The sequence below is a fragment of the Dioscorea cayenensis genome, chromosome 16, assembly GCF_009730915.1.
Source record: "Dioscorea cayenensis subsp. rotundata cultivar TDr96_F1 chromosome 16, TDr96_F1_v2_PseudoChromosome.rev07_lg8_w22 25.fasta, whole genome shotgun sequence".
Taxonomy (NCBI): domain Eukaryota; kingdom Viridiplantae; phylum Streptophyta; class Magnoliopsida; order Dioscoreales; family Dioscoreaceae; genus Dioscorea; species Dioscorea cayenensis.
In genome coordinates, this window is record NC_052486.1 from 22,833,665 (window position 1) to 22,847,402 (window position 13,738).

A 13,738-nucleotide genomic window follows, 5' to 3' on the forward strand; every position below is an offset into this window, starting at 1 on the left:
ACAGGCTTTGTTGCTTTTGGGATCACTGCTGGACAGTTGGGAGAGCTTGGTTGTGACAGTCAGTAATGCAGCTCCGAATAGTGTGGTTACTATGAGTACAGTTATCAGCAGTTTATTCAATAAGGAGACAAGAAGAAAGTCCACTGGAACAAATGATGCACATGCCCTAGTTACATAGAATAGGGGGAGAGCTGGAGCTGAAAACCGACAGAAACCAAGAGATCATAGAAATTCCAGAGGCAGGTCAAAGTCTAGGGGAAGAGAATGCTACCATTGTGGTATAGAAGATCACATTAAGAAATATTGTTGAGCCTGGAAAAAGATTACAGAAAGAGGGCAAGAATTCGACGAAGAATGACAACAAAGATACCACAGCTGTAGTATCTGTAGATAATGTATTGATCCTCTCTTGTGAAGGGGAGCAATGCCTACATGTTGAAGGTCACCAAGGAGTTGAGTGGATAGTTAATACGGGTGCTTGTGATCATGCTACACCAAGTAGCTAGAGTTCTTCACGACATACAGAACTGGAGATTTTGGTACTGTGAAGATGGGAAATACTAGTCACTCAAGCGTAGTAGGTTTTGGTGATATTTTCTTGCAGACAGATGTGGATTATCAGTTAATATTGAAAAATGTGCGACATGTTCCAAATTTGCATCTATATCTGATCTCAAGTGATGCATTAGACAAAGATGAGTTTAATGAATACCTAGGAGGTGGAGAATGGAAGCTCAACAAGGGATCATTGGTTGTAGCAAAAGGGAAGTCGCGGTACTCTCTATATAGAACCTATACGAAGGCGCTCAAGAATGGGTTGAATGCAGTTCAAGCCGATAACTATCTAAATTTGTGGCATCATCGCCTTGGCCACATGAGTGAGAAAGGATTGTAAGTTTTGGTAAAGAAGTCCGTCATCCCCTAGAAAAGACAAGGTTTTGAATCCCTACGATTATTGTTTGTTTGATAAGCAACATCAAGTCTCTTTTAATCAAACATCAGAAAGAAAACGTAATGTGCTGGATTTGATTTACTTTGATGTCTGTGGTCCCTTTGAGGTAAAGTCATTGGGCGAAAATCATTGGGCACAATCAAGCTTTGGAGGGTGCAACAGCTCGATGGAACGATGGTGGCGAGGATGGTAATCAAAAGGGAGAAGATGGTTGCTCAGCTCAACACGCAACAATCAAAATTTAAGGCTTAATCATGAGGAGTTAACATGGGATTGAGAAATGAACTATACTAGCTCCCATGAATTTTAGGTTTTGAAGCCTTTTACAAACATATGAAGCCAAAAAAGCTGGGATCCACAACAATATAAAATTCAAGATAATAATTTCACAACATTGCCCTAATGTTACATAAACTTGCTATCAGGTTTTAAAAAAAAAGTATCCAATGAAAGCGGGGTTCACAATTGATGAGTAATGTTGTATTGGCATGATCTCATAATGATGTTCATATTTGATATATTGATTTGAGCTTGAAATCATGAATTATGAATTGGAGGTTTGTTTGGATATGTTGCTACCTAGTAAATGAATAGGTAATCACTAGAGAAAGGAGGAAAATCATGTAAGATAATTCTAGTTATGCTTTTACAACAATTTACAGTCTTAGAAGCGGGGTGCTCTATGTTTGTTGAATCTGTTTAGGAAACACCTTCTTGTATTTTTTATGGCAAATATTAAAACCCACGAGTATACAGACAGAAATGAACCATTGTCCTCATTTCTATCTTGTTGGATTTATTTGGTATTCTTTAGAAATTTTGCAAATCTATGGCATGCAAAAGAAAAGGTAGGGTTTCAAAAACTAAATATAGGTTGTTTAATTAGGAAGAGTAAGATGGATTTGGAGAGTTGCACCACTTTATTACTTTGGATGCTTTTGTCAAGTTCTTTGAAGTTTTTCAAGATCAATAGCTTATAGTTCTTCTTTGAATTGGGAGTCAAGAAAATCAAAGCTTTCAATTTATTTTGTTCTATTTTATTTCTTTTTGTCTTCTGAAATGAACTGCACATTTTTGTATTTCTAGATTATATTGTTAAGTTTAAAGAGGAAAATAACTCAACTAGTTTTTCATATTGAACTTCAAAGATAAGCTGGCATCTATAGCCAGAAGTTATATCATAACTAAAGGGCTCGATAATAGATAATAGCATACTCTAAAGCATATTCTATAGCATACTCTAAGATAATAAAGTAACAACAAGAGTTGACATTTCAAATCTGTTTTCATGTACGTTCGCCCACACACAACTGTTGGAAGTGATATGTCTCCCATGCAAACAACTGTGTTTGTCCTTCAATAGCTTCTCAGCAGACTTAACATCCTCCCTTGATTGAGAGGTGCAAACACCCAACAGAGATCTAAGATAGATGTGTTTCCAAGCTGGCAAGGCTTTAGTGAGGATGTTAGCCTGCTGTTCGTCAATCTTTACTATGCCTAGAATTACAGTTCCATCCGTGATTAAGCTTCGTGTTAAATGAAAAATGAAGGTCTATGTGCTTTGTCCTTGAGTGGAGGGATGGATTTTTTAGTAATCTTGATAGTTGACTTGTTATCACACCAAATGGTTGAAGCTTCCTTACGAGTTTGCCCATAGTCGACTAATAGCCTTCTAAGCCGAACACATAGGCATGCAATTGAAGCAGTGCCACATATTCGACTGGGTCATGGGAGAGGGTGATGATCTCACGCTTCTTGGAGCTCCTAGAGATAGCTCTGGAACCAATACTGCGAATATCATACCCGAAGTGCTTTTTGTCTTCAAAGGAGTATATAGAAGCCCAAGGTGGAGAGAACTAGCTAGATACTCAATATTCTTTTCCCAGCTCCTAGATGGTGTCTTGATGGTTTGCTCATAAACTTGGAGAGCATTCCTACAGTGAAGGCTATGTCCAGGCGAGTGTCAGTAACGTACATTAATTTTCCCACAAGGCATCTGAATGTCTTGCCGTCAGTTTCCCCCTATCCATCTTCAAATCTTAATTTCTCATTGTTATTGAGTGGAATGACAACTGCATTGCATCCTTGCATGTTGTAAGCTTTGAATAGATCTTGAATGTATTTTTTTTTTGTGTAACGAAATTATTGTTTTCCCCTTGCTTTACTTCTAAGCCCAAGAAATAAATCAATAAACCCAAATCCGTCATTTCAAATGTGTTTTTCATGCTGGACTTGAATTTTTCCACAAGAGCCAGTGAGCAGTGAGGATCCCACGCATATCACGTCATCCACATAGATACACACCAAAACTATGTGCCTATTGTCTTCTTTCTTTGTATACAAGGTGTGCTCATTTGAGCTTCTTTTGAACCCCAATTGTAGAAAGAAGCTATCCAACTTGCTATATCAAGCTCTTGGGGCTAGTTTCAGCCCATAAAGGGCCTTCCTTAGCCTGTAGACCATCTTCTTCTTCCCATGGATTTCATAATCAGGAGGCTGCCTTACATACACCTCTTCGTTAGTGTCTCCTTTTAAGAAGGTTGTCTTGACATCTAGGTGAAACACAGGCTATCTCTGCTGTGCTGCAAGAGTGAAAAGTAGTCTCACAATTTCCATCATAGCCACAAGTAAGAACACTTCTTCAAAGTTGATTCCAAACTCTTGTATGTATCCTTTGTCAACCAATCATGCCTTGAACCTCAACACTTCTACATTTACTTGATACTTGGTTCTGAAGACCCATTTTAGGCCTATTAACTTTCTCCCCGAAGGTAACTCCAAGAGTTCCCAAGTACCATTCCTGTGTATGCTATCAAGCTCCTCTTTCATAGCATCTTTCCACTTTGGATCTTTTACAGCTTCTTCATAGGTGCTTGGATCCACAATGCTAAGAGTGAAGCTGTAGTTCTCATATAACTTTGTCAAACTTCTAGTTCGTCAAGGTAGAGAGCCATCCGTGGGCATGATTTGGTGCTGTGCATCTTTACTTGCATTAGGATCAACAGAGAACATTTGGAGGTCCCCATGTTCATTAGCATCTTCACAAATGACTGCTTCTTTAATTGGAAAGGCTGCAGTTGATGTCTTTTTCTCCTGCCAGTCCCAACGAGCTTCTACATTCCTGCTTACAATAACTTTGCAAACAATGGGATTGTATAGTTTATAGGGCTTGGAATCTAAGCGGTAACCCAAAAAAATATATTTATGGATCCTTTCAACGACAAGCTTGGGCAAGGTTTTAGATGGAGTTAGTGCAAAAGCAATACACCCAAACACTTTAAAATGACTTACATTGGGTTTTTCGTCTTGCCAGGCCTTAAGTGGTGTTCTGTTCTCCAGCATTGAGGTTGGTGAAACATTGATAAGGTAGACAGTTGTGGCAATGGCTTCTACCCAGAAGGAGGTTGGAGTATTAATGCTCTTCAACATTGTTCTGGCTTTCTCAACTATAGCTCTAATCTTTCTCTCTGCAATGCTGTTTTATTGGGTAGTATAAGGAGCAGTGAGATCTCTTCTGATTCCCATCTTTTCAGAGTAAGCCATTAACTCATGTGAGATGAATTCTCCTTCTATCAGTTCCAAGACACTTGATTTTGAATCCTGTTTGCCTCTCAACTAGAGTTTGTGTTATGAGAGTCAGTATTCTGTTTCTGTTGGAAAATCATATCACGAGGAAACATTGTGATGTTGGGCTGGGTTAACATTGTGGTGTTGGGCTGGTTTCTGCTTATGTATGCTGTTGGGTTGTGTGTAACCCGAATTTAAGACTATTCTTTGAGAAGAAAACAAAACAAGGGTTTTGTTTTTGAGTGAGAGGGTAGCAGAAGCTCTTGAATGAGTTCAAGGTTGTAAGGGTGTGCTCTCTTGTGAGAAAATCAATCAAGAATCGATCCATTCTCCCCGTGGATGTAGGCATCTTTGCCGAACCACGTACATCTAGTCTTGTGTAGTTTGTTTACTTGCATTTTGTTTTCTACTTCTCTTGTTTTGTATTGTTCCAATTTCATACAGGTTTCATCCACCGATCTGGTTGTGCAACGCTGCGCACAACAAGTGGTATCAGAGATTCCTGGCTCGATCTTGAGTTTCTTGAAGGTGTTTTTTTGAAGAAATTTCTCTAGGGGTTTCTTCATTGAGTTCAAGATAAGGGCTCTATCTCAGTTTGGGGAGTTGCTTCGAAGGTGTTTGAAGAAATTCCTCAAAGAGTGTGGTGGTTGATTTGGTGCATGAAAGATTGGTGAAGAGATGTCAACAAGTCCGAAGGATTTGAAAGGGGAAACCAAGACAATGTTTTTCAGTCAAGCAAAGATTGATGTGGAGAAATTTACAGGCACCAACAACTTCGGTATGTGGAGGTGTGAGGTAATTGATGCTCTATGTCAACAAGATCTAGAAGATGTTCTAGAGGACAAGCCACAAGATATGGATGAGAAGGATTGGAAGAAGATGAATATGTGAGCGTGTGGAATCATAAGATCTTGCTTGGCAAAAGAAATCAAATACCTTGTGATGAATGATACATCGGCAAAGGAGATTTGGCAAAAATTGGAGGAGAAGTACTTGACAAAGACTATCCACAATCAAAATTATCTACTCCGGAAGTTCTATCGAATAGATATGAGGAAAGGTATTTCAATGTCAGAGCATTTGAATGATTTTACTAAGATTATCGTTGATTTGGTGAATCTTGGAGTGGATGTAAGTGATGAAACCAAGGCCGTATGTCTTCTAAATTCGTTGCCGGACGAATATGAACAATTGGCTACTACACTTACATATGGGAAAGACAAGCTGGTGTATGGTGAGATCTCTGCGGCATTGTTGAATCATGCGAGCATGCGGAAGGACAAAGAAGAATGGAAGAGCTCAACACCAGAGGTCTTGATGACAAGAGGAAGACCAAAGGAGAAGAAAGGCTATGGTGGTCGTGGTAAGCCTCGCTCGAAGTCAAGAGGCAAATTCCTAGCGAAGGATGAATGCTCCTATTGTCATGAGAAAGGACATTGGAAGAAAGATTGTCCCAAGGTTAAGCAAAAGGACAAAGGTAAAGACACTGAGGCAAATGTTGCACATAGTGTAGATAATGATTCTGATTACTCTTTATCTGTTTCATCAATGGTTTGTTCTGTTAGTATTGCTACTGAGTGGATTTTAGATTGTGGTGCTACCTATCATTGTTGCCCTTTAAAGGAATGGTTTTCTAATCTTAAAGAGCAGGAATCTGGTGTTGTAGTGATGGGGAATGATCAACCCTGTCATATTATGGGGATAGGTAGTATCCGTTTGAGGATGTTTGATGGAATGATAAGAGAGTTGAAGGATGTCAGATATGTTCCTGGCTTGAAGAAGAATCTTATCTCACTTGGCTCTTTAGAAGCAAAAGGTTACAAGCTTATAGCCCAGGATGGTATTCTAAAGGTTGTATCTGGTGCAATGGTGTTGCTAAAAGGTACTCGAAAGAAAAACTTGTACTTCCTACAGGGTAACACAGTTACAGGGGATGTGAGTATTTCTGATGCTGAAGCAAAGAAGGCTAGAGAGATCACGAGAATATGGCATATGAGGTTGGCACATTCAGGTGAGAAGTCTTTGCAAACATTGATAAAGCAAGGGTTGTTGAAGGGTGCTATTGCCTGCAAGTTAGAATTCTGTGAGCATTGTGTTCTGGGTAAGCAGACAAGAGTGAGGTTTGGCATGGCCATCCACAATACAAGTAGAGCTCTTGATTATGTTCACACAGATGTCTGGGGACCGACCAAGACTGCATCTTGGGGAGGCAAGCATTGGTTTGTGTCTTTTGTTGATGATTTTTCTAGGCGAATGTGGGTGTACACCATGAAACATAAGGATGAAGTTCTAGAAATCTTCCTGAAGTGGAAAAAGCTTGTTGAGACCCGAATTGGCAGAAAGATCAAGGTACTTCGTTCAGATAATGGTACAGAGTACAAGAATGATCCGTTCTTGCAAGTATGTCAGAAAGAGGGTATAAAGCGTCACTTCACTGTGAGAGAGACACCGCAGCAAAATGGGGTGGCAGAACGCATGAATCGTACTCTACTGGAGAGGGTTCGATGTATGTTGTCTAATGCTGGTTTAGGCAAAGTGTTTTGGGCTGAGGCTATTACATATGCTTGTCACCTTATTAACAGGTTGCCTTCAACTGCGATTAATGGCAAGAGTCCTTTGGAAGTTTGGTCTGGGAAACCTGTTTCAGATTATAATTCTCTTCGTGTGTTTGGGTGTCCAGCTTACTATCATGTCCGAGAAGGTAAGTTGGATCCTCGTGCAAAGAAATCATTGTTCATGGGTCTACAAACTGGTGTGAAAGGTTATAAATTGTGGGATCCAGAGGTGAAGAAATTGATTCTGAGCAGGGATGTGACTTTTGATGAGGCTTCTATGTTGAAGCGTGAACAATCTCAGCAGGTGGAGAGCAAGAACAAGGAGGATTTACAATGGGTGGATGTCACGTCCCGACCCGCGGGCCCGCCACGTGACAACCGCCGCGACGATCCCGAGGAGGGACACACACCACTCAACCCTCGAGTCATCGCAAGGCTCACAAACTCCTGCTAAACAACACCGCAATAATAAAGGTACCAAAAACAAAACTTTCACTCGAAAAATCAATAGTAAAGTGAAAGATATACAAATCACATTTACAGAGTTAATAACACTAGTGGATCCACTGCACTCATACAATGCAACCTGATTAAGAGTAAACAAACAACCTGACTCGGGATACAAATTGCCAAGCACTTCGCCTCGCTATGACGACCAAAACCACTAAAACCTGGAAGAGAGGAGGGGGGTGAGTAACCATAGTCACTCAGTGAATGGGTTAGCACAAATCTAACAGAATATCAAAACAAATCGAGGAAATTCCAATAAACACATTCTACAATAACATAAATGAACTGGAACGTTCACATTTGCAACATAATGAAAATACAGGATATGAAACCTTGGTATTTAGAAACCAAAACATAAATTCTCACGAGTATAGACAAAACATCAACATGTATAAAACAAATGCTTGGATATAATTTCCCAAAATAAGTAGAAGAACCAACCTAAATAAATAAAATCCTCGATAATCACAAATCCTCAATTCTGCATGATACATGTTCGAAAAGCATTAAGATATCAAACATGTTATGTGAAAGATCACACTTGAATATACCAATTGCAAAAAGTAGAATTTTTCCTCAAATATTGAAATTTCATCTCGATCAAATAAACAATGGCCTAAAAACACTCTCTCTAACTTTAGCCTGGTCACGACTAAGTTGAGAGCCGTCCAAAGTCTTCGCACCCTTGGCGTTGGCCCACCGGTCCCGTGTGGTGACCCCGGGATCCCGATGTATCATCGATCGGGGCTCTACGCTCCCACCGATCTGGACAAATCAACACCCAGGTCCACAACGCCACCTCTAAAAGCTGGCCCGTTGGGACCCACTACTGCAGTAGTCGGGCCTTAGCCCGCCGTCACCATCCAAACCAACATATAGTCGTAGCAATAATACAATCCCCTGAATCACTCATGTCACAAGGTCCTTATTCGGGACAAGCATTCACATATCGGGGAATAAACATTATTTCCACAAATCCAAAGCCAAAAGCATAGTAATGCATGTAAACTTTCAAAAAGTATTCCAATCCGATGTGCCAATACATTCAAAAACATTTACGTCCAAATGCCAAGAATAACACAATAATATGCGAAGCTCGAGCATTGCTTTTAGACAATAAAAACCCGAGTCAATATTAAAGCGCATTATAATATCCACAATCTAGAAGAACATGCCATTCGAAATAAAAAAACCCTTTTTGTTTTCATAACCATAAATATCAAAAGCATGCTTATACAAGTGAAAGGTTTTACAAACCATTTCTAAAAAGTTGATGCCAGCGATGTAGAAAAGAAACATTAAGTTTTTGAAATACAATAAAAGGCATCAAAACAAGCATAGCTTTTTGTTCTAGTTAAACCTCAAGTTACTTAGGATCATTCTAGCTTTCTCTTTCTTGACTCACTAAGTTTTTCCTCCAAATACAAGATTAATCCCCAAGGTCTAGTCTATCACAACCTCTAAATACTTTTTACAAGTCATGAAAAATATGTTCATCTCATCACATATATTTACACCTACCAATATACATTGATTAAATCCTACTTTACACATCATTAGGTATTTACTTTCACAAGCCTTTACTATTCGAGCCTCTCTTATACTCAACAATGTCTTAGATCCTTATCATAGTGCCACTACCTCAACATTAATATTTACTTCATCTATAATAATTTCATTGTCAAAATACTCACAAGTTGACTATCTCCTCTAAGGATGTATTAAATCAAACTATTATTAAAAAAATTCACAGGGAATATTCAGTCTTTGCAATTCAACACTTGTCACATATATAGCTCAAGCTATTCATCATCAACCTTCTAAATAAATTCCATTTAGAATAATAATCATAATCATTGGCATCCACCCGATATATATATATATATATATACATATGTATATCCCGATATGATCAAACCACAATTAAGCACCCCTACACTATGCTCACAAGAACAAACCTCATCAATTTGTGAGAATCCTACTACATAAGTGTAATTATGTCACCCATGGTTCTCAGATATTACAAAGAATATATTAGCATAAATCTCACTGACTAGCCAAAATCATATATAAGGTTCCACAAGTTATTCCAATTCCAATATACTAGTGTAGTCATATACCTTAGCATTCAAGACTTCATCAGGGTTCCATGTACCATGTTTATCACATCATGCCTCAAAAACTTCAGAAATTATGCATCATTAGGGAGATTAAATCATCCATTGAACATACATAATCAATTTTTACTTATAACCCATAAGCTCCATGAACTTGTTGTAATAATCAGCAATTTCCATTCATCCACCAAGCATGTATATCCTCAAGTTCAATCTCAACTAACGCAAGTACAACATTAACAAGCTTTCTCATGATTTTTTTCGGAGAGTAAACCACAAGTCATTTTTAAATAAAACCATAGTCTCTAGTAGTCATCTACACTTTCTTTTTCTCCTATAGCCAGTGATTTGAAAACATGATAAAGCCATGGAAATCATTTTCAGAAAAACAAATAAAATATTTTTCGATACTCAATTAGAATTGTGCACTCAACATAACCCACTCACGTAACATGTTGCCTCGCGTGAGACGCCAAGACACTCGATCAGCGGTTTCCTTCCCTTGAGGATGCTTCGCCACCTAGATACAAGCAGGGAATCCAAATACTAATGAACACAAGAATGATCGCTAAAAGAAAATGCATGCAAATGCATTTATACATGTCTAATACGAAACCTTAGGGTTTTAGGGCAAAACATTGTCATTTTGGACCCAAACGACCTCAGAATGAAGTAAACCTAGTTCCAATAAGTTCAATGAATGGAAAAGCTTCAATTTGGATCAAAGAAATACAATAAAAAGGCCAAAAGTTTTTTCCGGTGCTACAAGTAACATCGGGAATGCTACAAGAAAACCCGAACCTTACAAATGGTTTTTTCTCATTTTACAACATCAAACGATGAAATTTTTGACACAATTCTCATGAATAACAATTGACAACATCAAGGGTTTCATTTTAAGCCCAAAAACTTCCACAAATCATGAAAAAAATCTAGGGTTTTTGGTCTAGGGTTTATAAATAATGAATACAATGAAAAATACGGAAGAAATACATACTAAAAAAACTCGGATAAAGGCTCTTACCTTACTCAAGAGGATGTGGGGAGTAAATTTTTGGTGTTGGTTCACCGGAATTGGTCGCGGAAATAGTTAGGGATTTTAAGGGTTCGGCCGGCATGGAGAAGCAAAGAAGGAGAAGGAAAGAAGAAGGAAGAGAAGAATTTGGATATTAATTCTCGGGTTGCTACGATGTCGGGTTGCTACAAGACACTTCAACAAGATCTGGGTCGCTACAAGATGTCGAGTGCTACAGATGTCGACGTAATCAATAGTGTTGGGTCGCAAAAACTACGTGAACGAAAGCTAGTTTAACTACAGAGAATGGGTTGCTACAATGTTTTTTTATTCTTTTCTAAATTACTCTATTGCCCCTCTAACACAAGAATGGAAACAAAAATCCAAATGACCGAATTGCCCTCCCTATTTATGGCGTAATTTTTCGCACATAATCAATCAGTGCAATCCAAGAAAAAATCTATTAATGCAAAATGACCATTTTACCCTAATGCATTCACAAAAATAAGAGAAAATCCTAGGTCCAAATTTGGACTGGGTACAACAGTGGAGATTGAAAGTACTCCACATGTTCAAGATAGTTTTGTATCGGGTGATCCAAGTAATACAGGTCCGAGTGTTACACATTCTGATAACATGACAGATGATGAGACAGTTGAGGATATAGAACATGTGGATCCTATAGATGAGGGTCCAATTGCAACTAGATTACCTAAGAGAAATGCCGGTGTTCCAAAGAGGATTACTGATGATATGGTGGCCTATGCACTACCGATTATTGATGAAGGTATTCCTTCCAGTTATTATGAAGCAATGCAGGGTTATGAGTACGGTAAATGGAAGAGTGCCATGGATGAAGAGATGCAATCTCTTTATAAGAATGAAACTTGGGAACTTCAAGAGTTACCTAAGGGGAAGAAAATGATCGGGTGTAAGTGGGTATTCACAAAGAAGGTTGGATCTCCAGGTGAAAATGTTCGCTTCAAAGCAAGGTTAGTAGCTAAAGGCTACGCTCAGAAGGAAGGGGTTGATTATAATGAAATTTTTTCTCCAGTTGTCAAGCACTCCTCCATTCGCATCCTGTTAGCCTTGGTAGCGCAGTTTGATTTTGAGTTAGCTCAACTAGATGTAAAAACAGCTTTTTTGCATGGTGAGCTAGATGAGGAGATCTATATGGCTCAGCCAAGTGGGTATAAAGTTGCAGAGAATGATAAGTTGGTATGTAAATTGAAGAAATCGTTGTATGGATTGAAACAGTCTCCTAGACAGTGGTACAAGCGGTTTACTCAGTTTATGCTTGGGCAAGGGTACACAAGAAGTCCATATGATCCTTGTGTCTATTTTCGTGAGGTTCGAGATGGTTCTTTTATCTATTTGCTTTTATATGTGGATGATATGCTCATTGCTTCTAAAAGCAACCTGGAGATTGAAAACTTGAAGAAGACAATGTCTATGGAATTTGAGATGAAAGATCTTGGCGAAGCGAGAAAGATACTAGGCATGGAGATTGTCAGAGAACGGGAGACTGGAAGAGTATGGTTATCTCAGAAATCCTATTTGCAGAAAATATTACAGAAATTTAGTCAATATGACATTGATAAAGTTGTGAGTATACCTCTTTCAAAGGAGTTTCAATTGAATGCTTTTATGTCTCCTAAATCTGATAAGGAACGTAAGGATATGTCAAGTTATCCGTATGCAAGTGCAGTTGGTAGCTTAATGTATGCAATGGTGTGTACTAGACCGGACATTTCACAGGCAGTGAGCACTGTTAGTAGATACATGCATGATCCTGGTGTGAAACATTGGGAAGCTGTGAAGTGGATTCTTCGCTACATTCAGGGTAGTGTTGAGGTTGGTTTGTTATTTCAGAAAGGAAGGGATTTAAGTCAGTTGTGCACTGGGTATGTAGATGCTGACTATGATGGTCAGATAGAGAGACGTCGGTCTACTACTGGATATGTGTTTACATTGGCAGGAGGACCAATTAGTTGGCGATCTACATTACAATCTACTGTGGCTTTGTCTTCGACGAGTCGAGTATATGGCGATGCTCGAAGCTTTTTAAGGAAGCCATTTGGTTACGAGGTATGTTGACAACCTTGGGAATTGTGCAGAATCATCTCATAGTTCACTCGTGATAATCGAGTGCTATTAACTTGGCCAAGAATTCAGTTTACCATGCTCAGTACAAAAGCACATTGATGTGCGACATCATTTTGTTAGAGACATTATTGAAGAGGGTGAGATCTTGCTGAAGAAGATTCATACTAGAGATAATCCGGTCGACATGATGACAAAAAGTGGTTTTCGGAACTAAGTTCTATCATTGCTTAGACTTGGTTCATATTCTTCCTTTGTGTTGACAGAGTTGTTTTTTAAAAGAACTACGATGGCTTGATCCCTTAACTGGAGGGTACGTAGGCAGCCATGAAGGTGGTGCAGTCGATGTGGTCCTTTGGGACATGTGTGGGAGAATGGTTTCTTGGTTGTGTCGGCTTAGATTTCTTGAATCTTCGCCGAGGTGGAGAATTGTTATGAGAGTCAATATTCTGTTTCTGTTGGAAAATCAGATCACGAGGCAACATTGTGATGTTGAGTGGAGTTAACATTGTGGTGTTAAAGTTGGTTTTCGCTTATGTATCTTTGTTGGGTTGTGTGTAACCTGAATTTGAGACTATTCTTTGAGAAGAAAACAAAAACAAGGGTTTTGTTTTGAGTGAGAGTGTAGCAGAAGCTTTTGAATGTGTTCAAGGTTGTAAGGGTGTGCTCTCTTGTGAGAAAATCAATCAAGAATCGATCCATTCTCCCCGTGGATGTAGGCATCTTTGCCGAACCACGTACATCTGGTCTTGTGTGGTTTGTTTACTTGCATTTTGTTTTCTACTTCTCTTGTTTTGCATTGTTCCAATTTCATACAGGTTTCATCCACCGATCTGGTTGTGCAACCCTGCGCACAACAGTTTGAAACTTTAGTAAGCATTGGTAGGCTTCTGATTTCTCTTTGATAAAATACACCCAG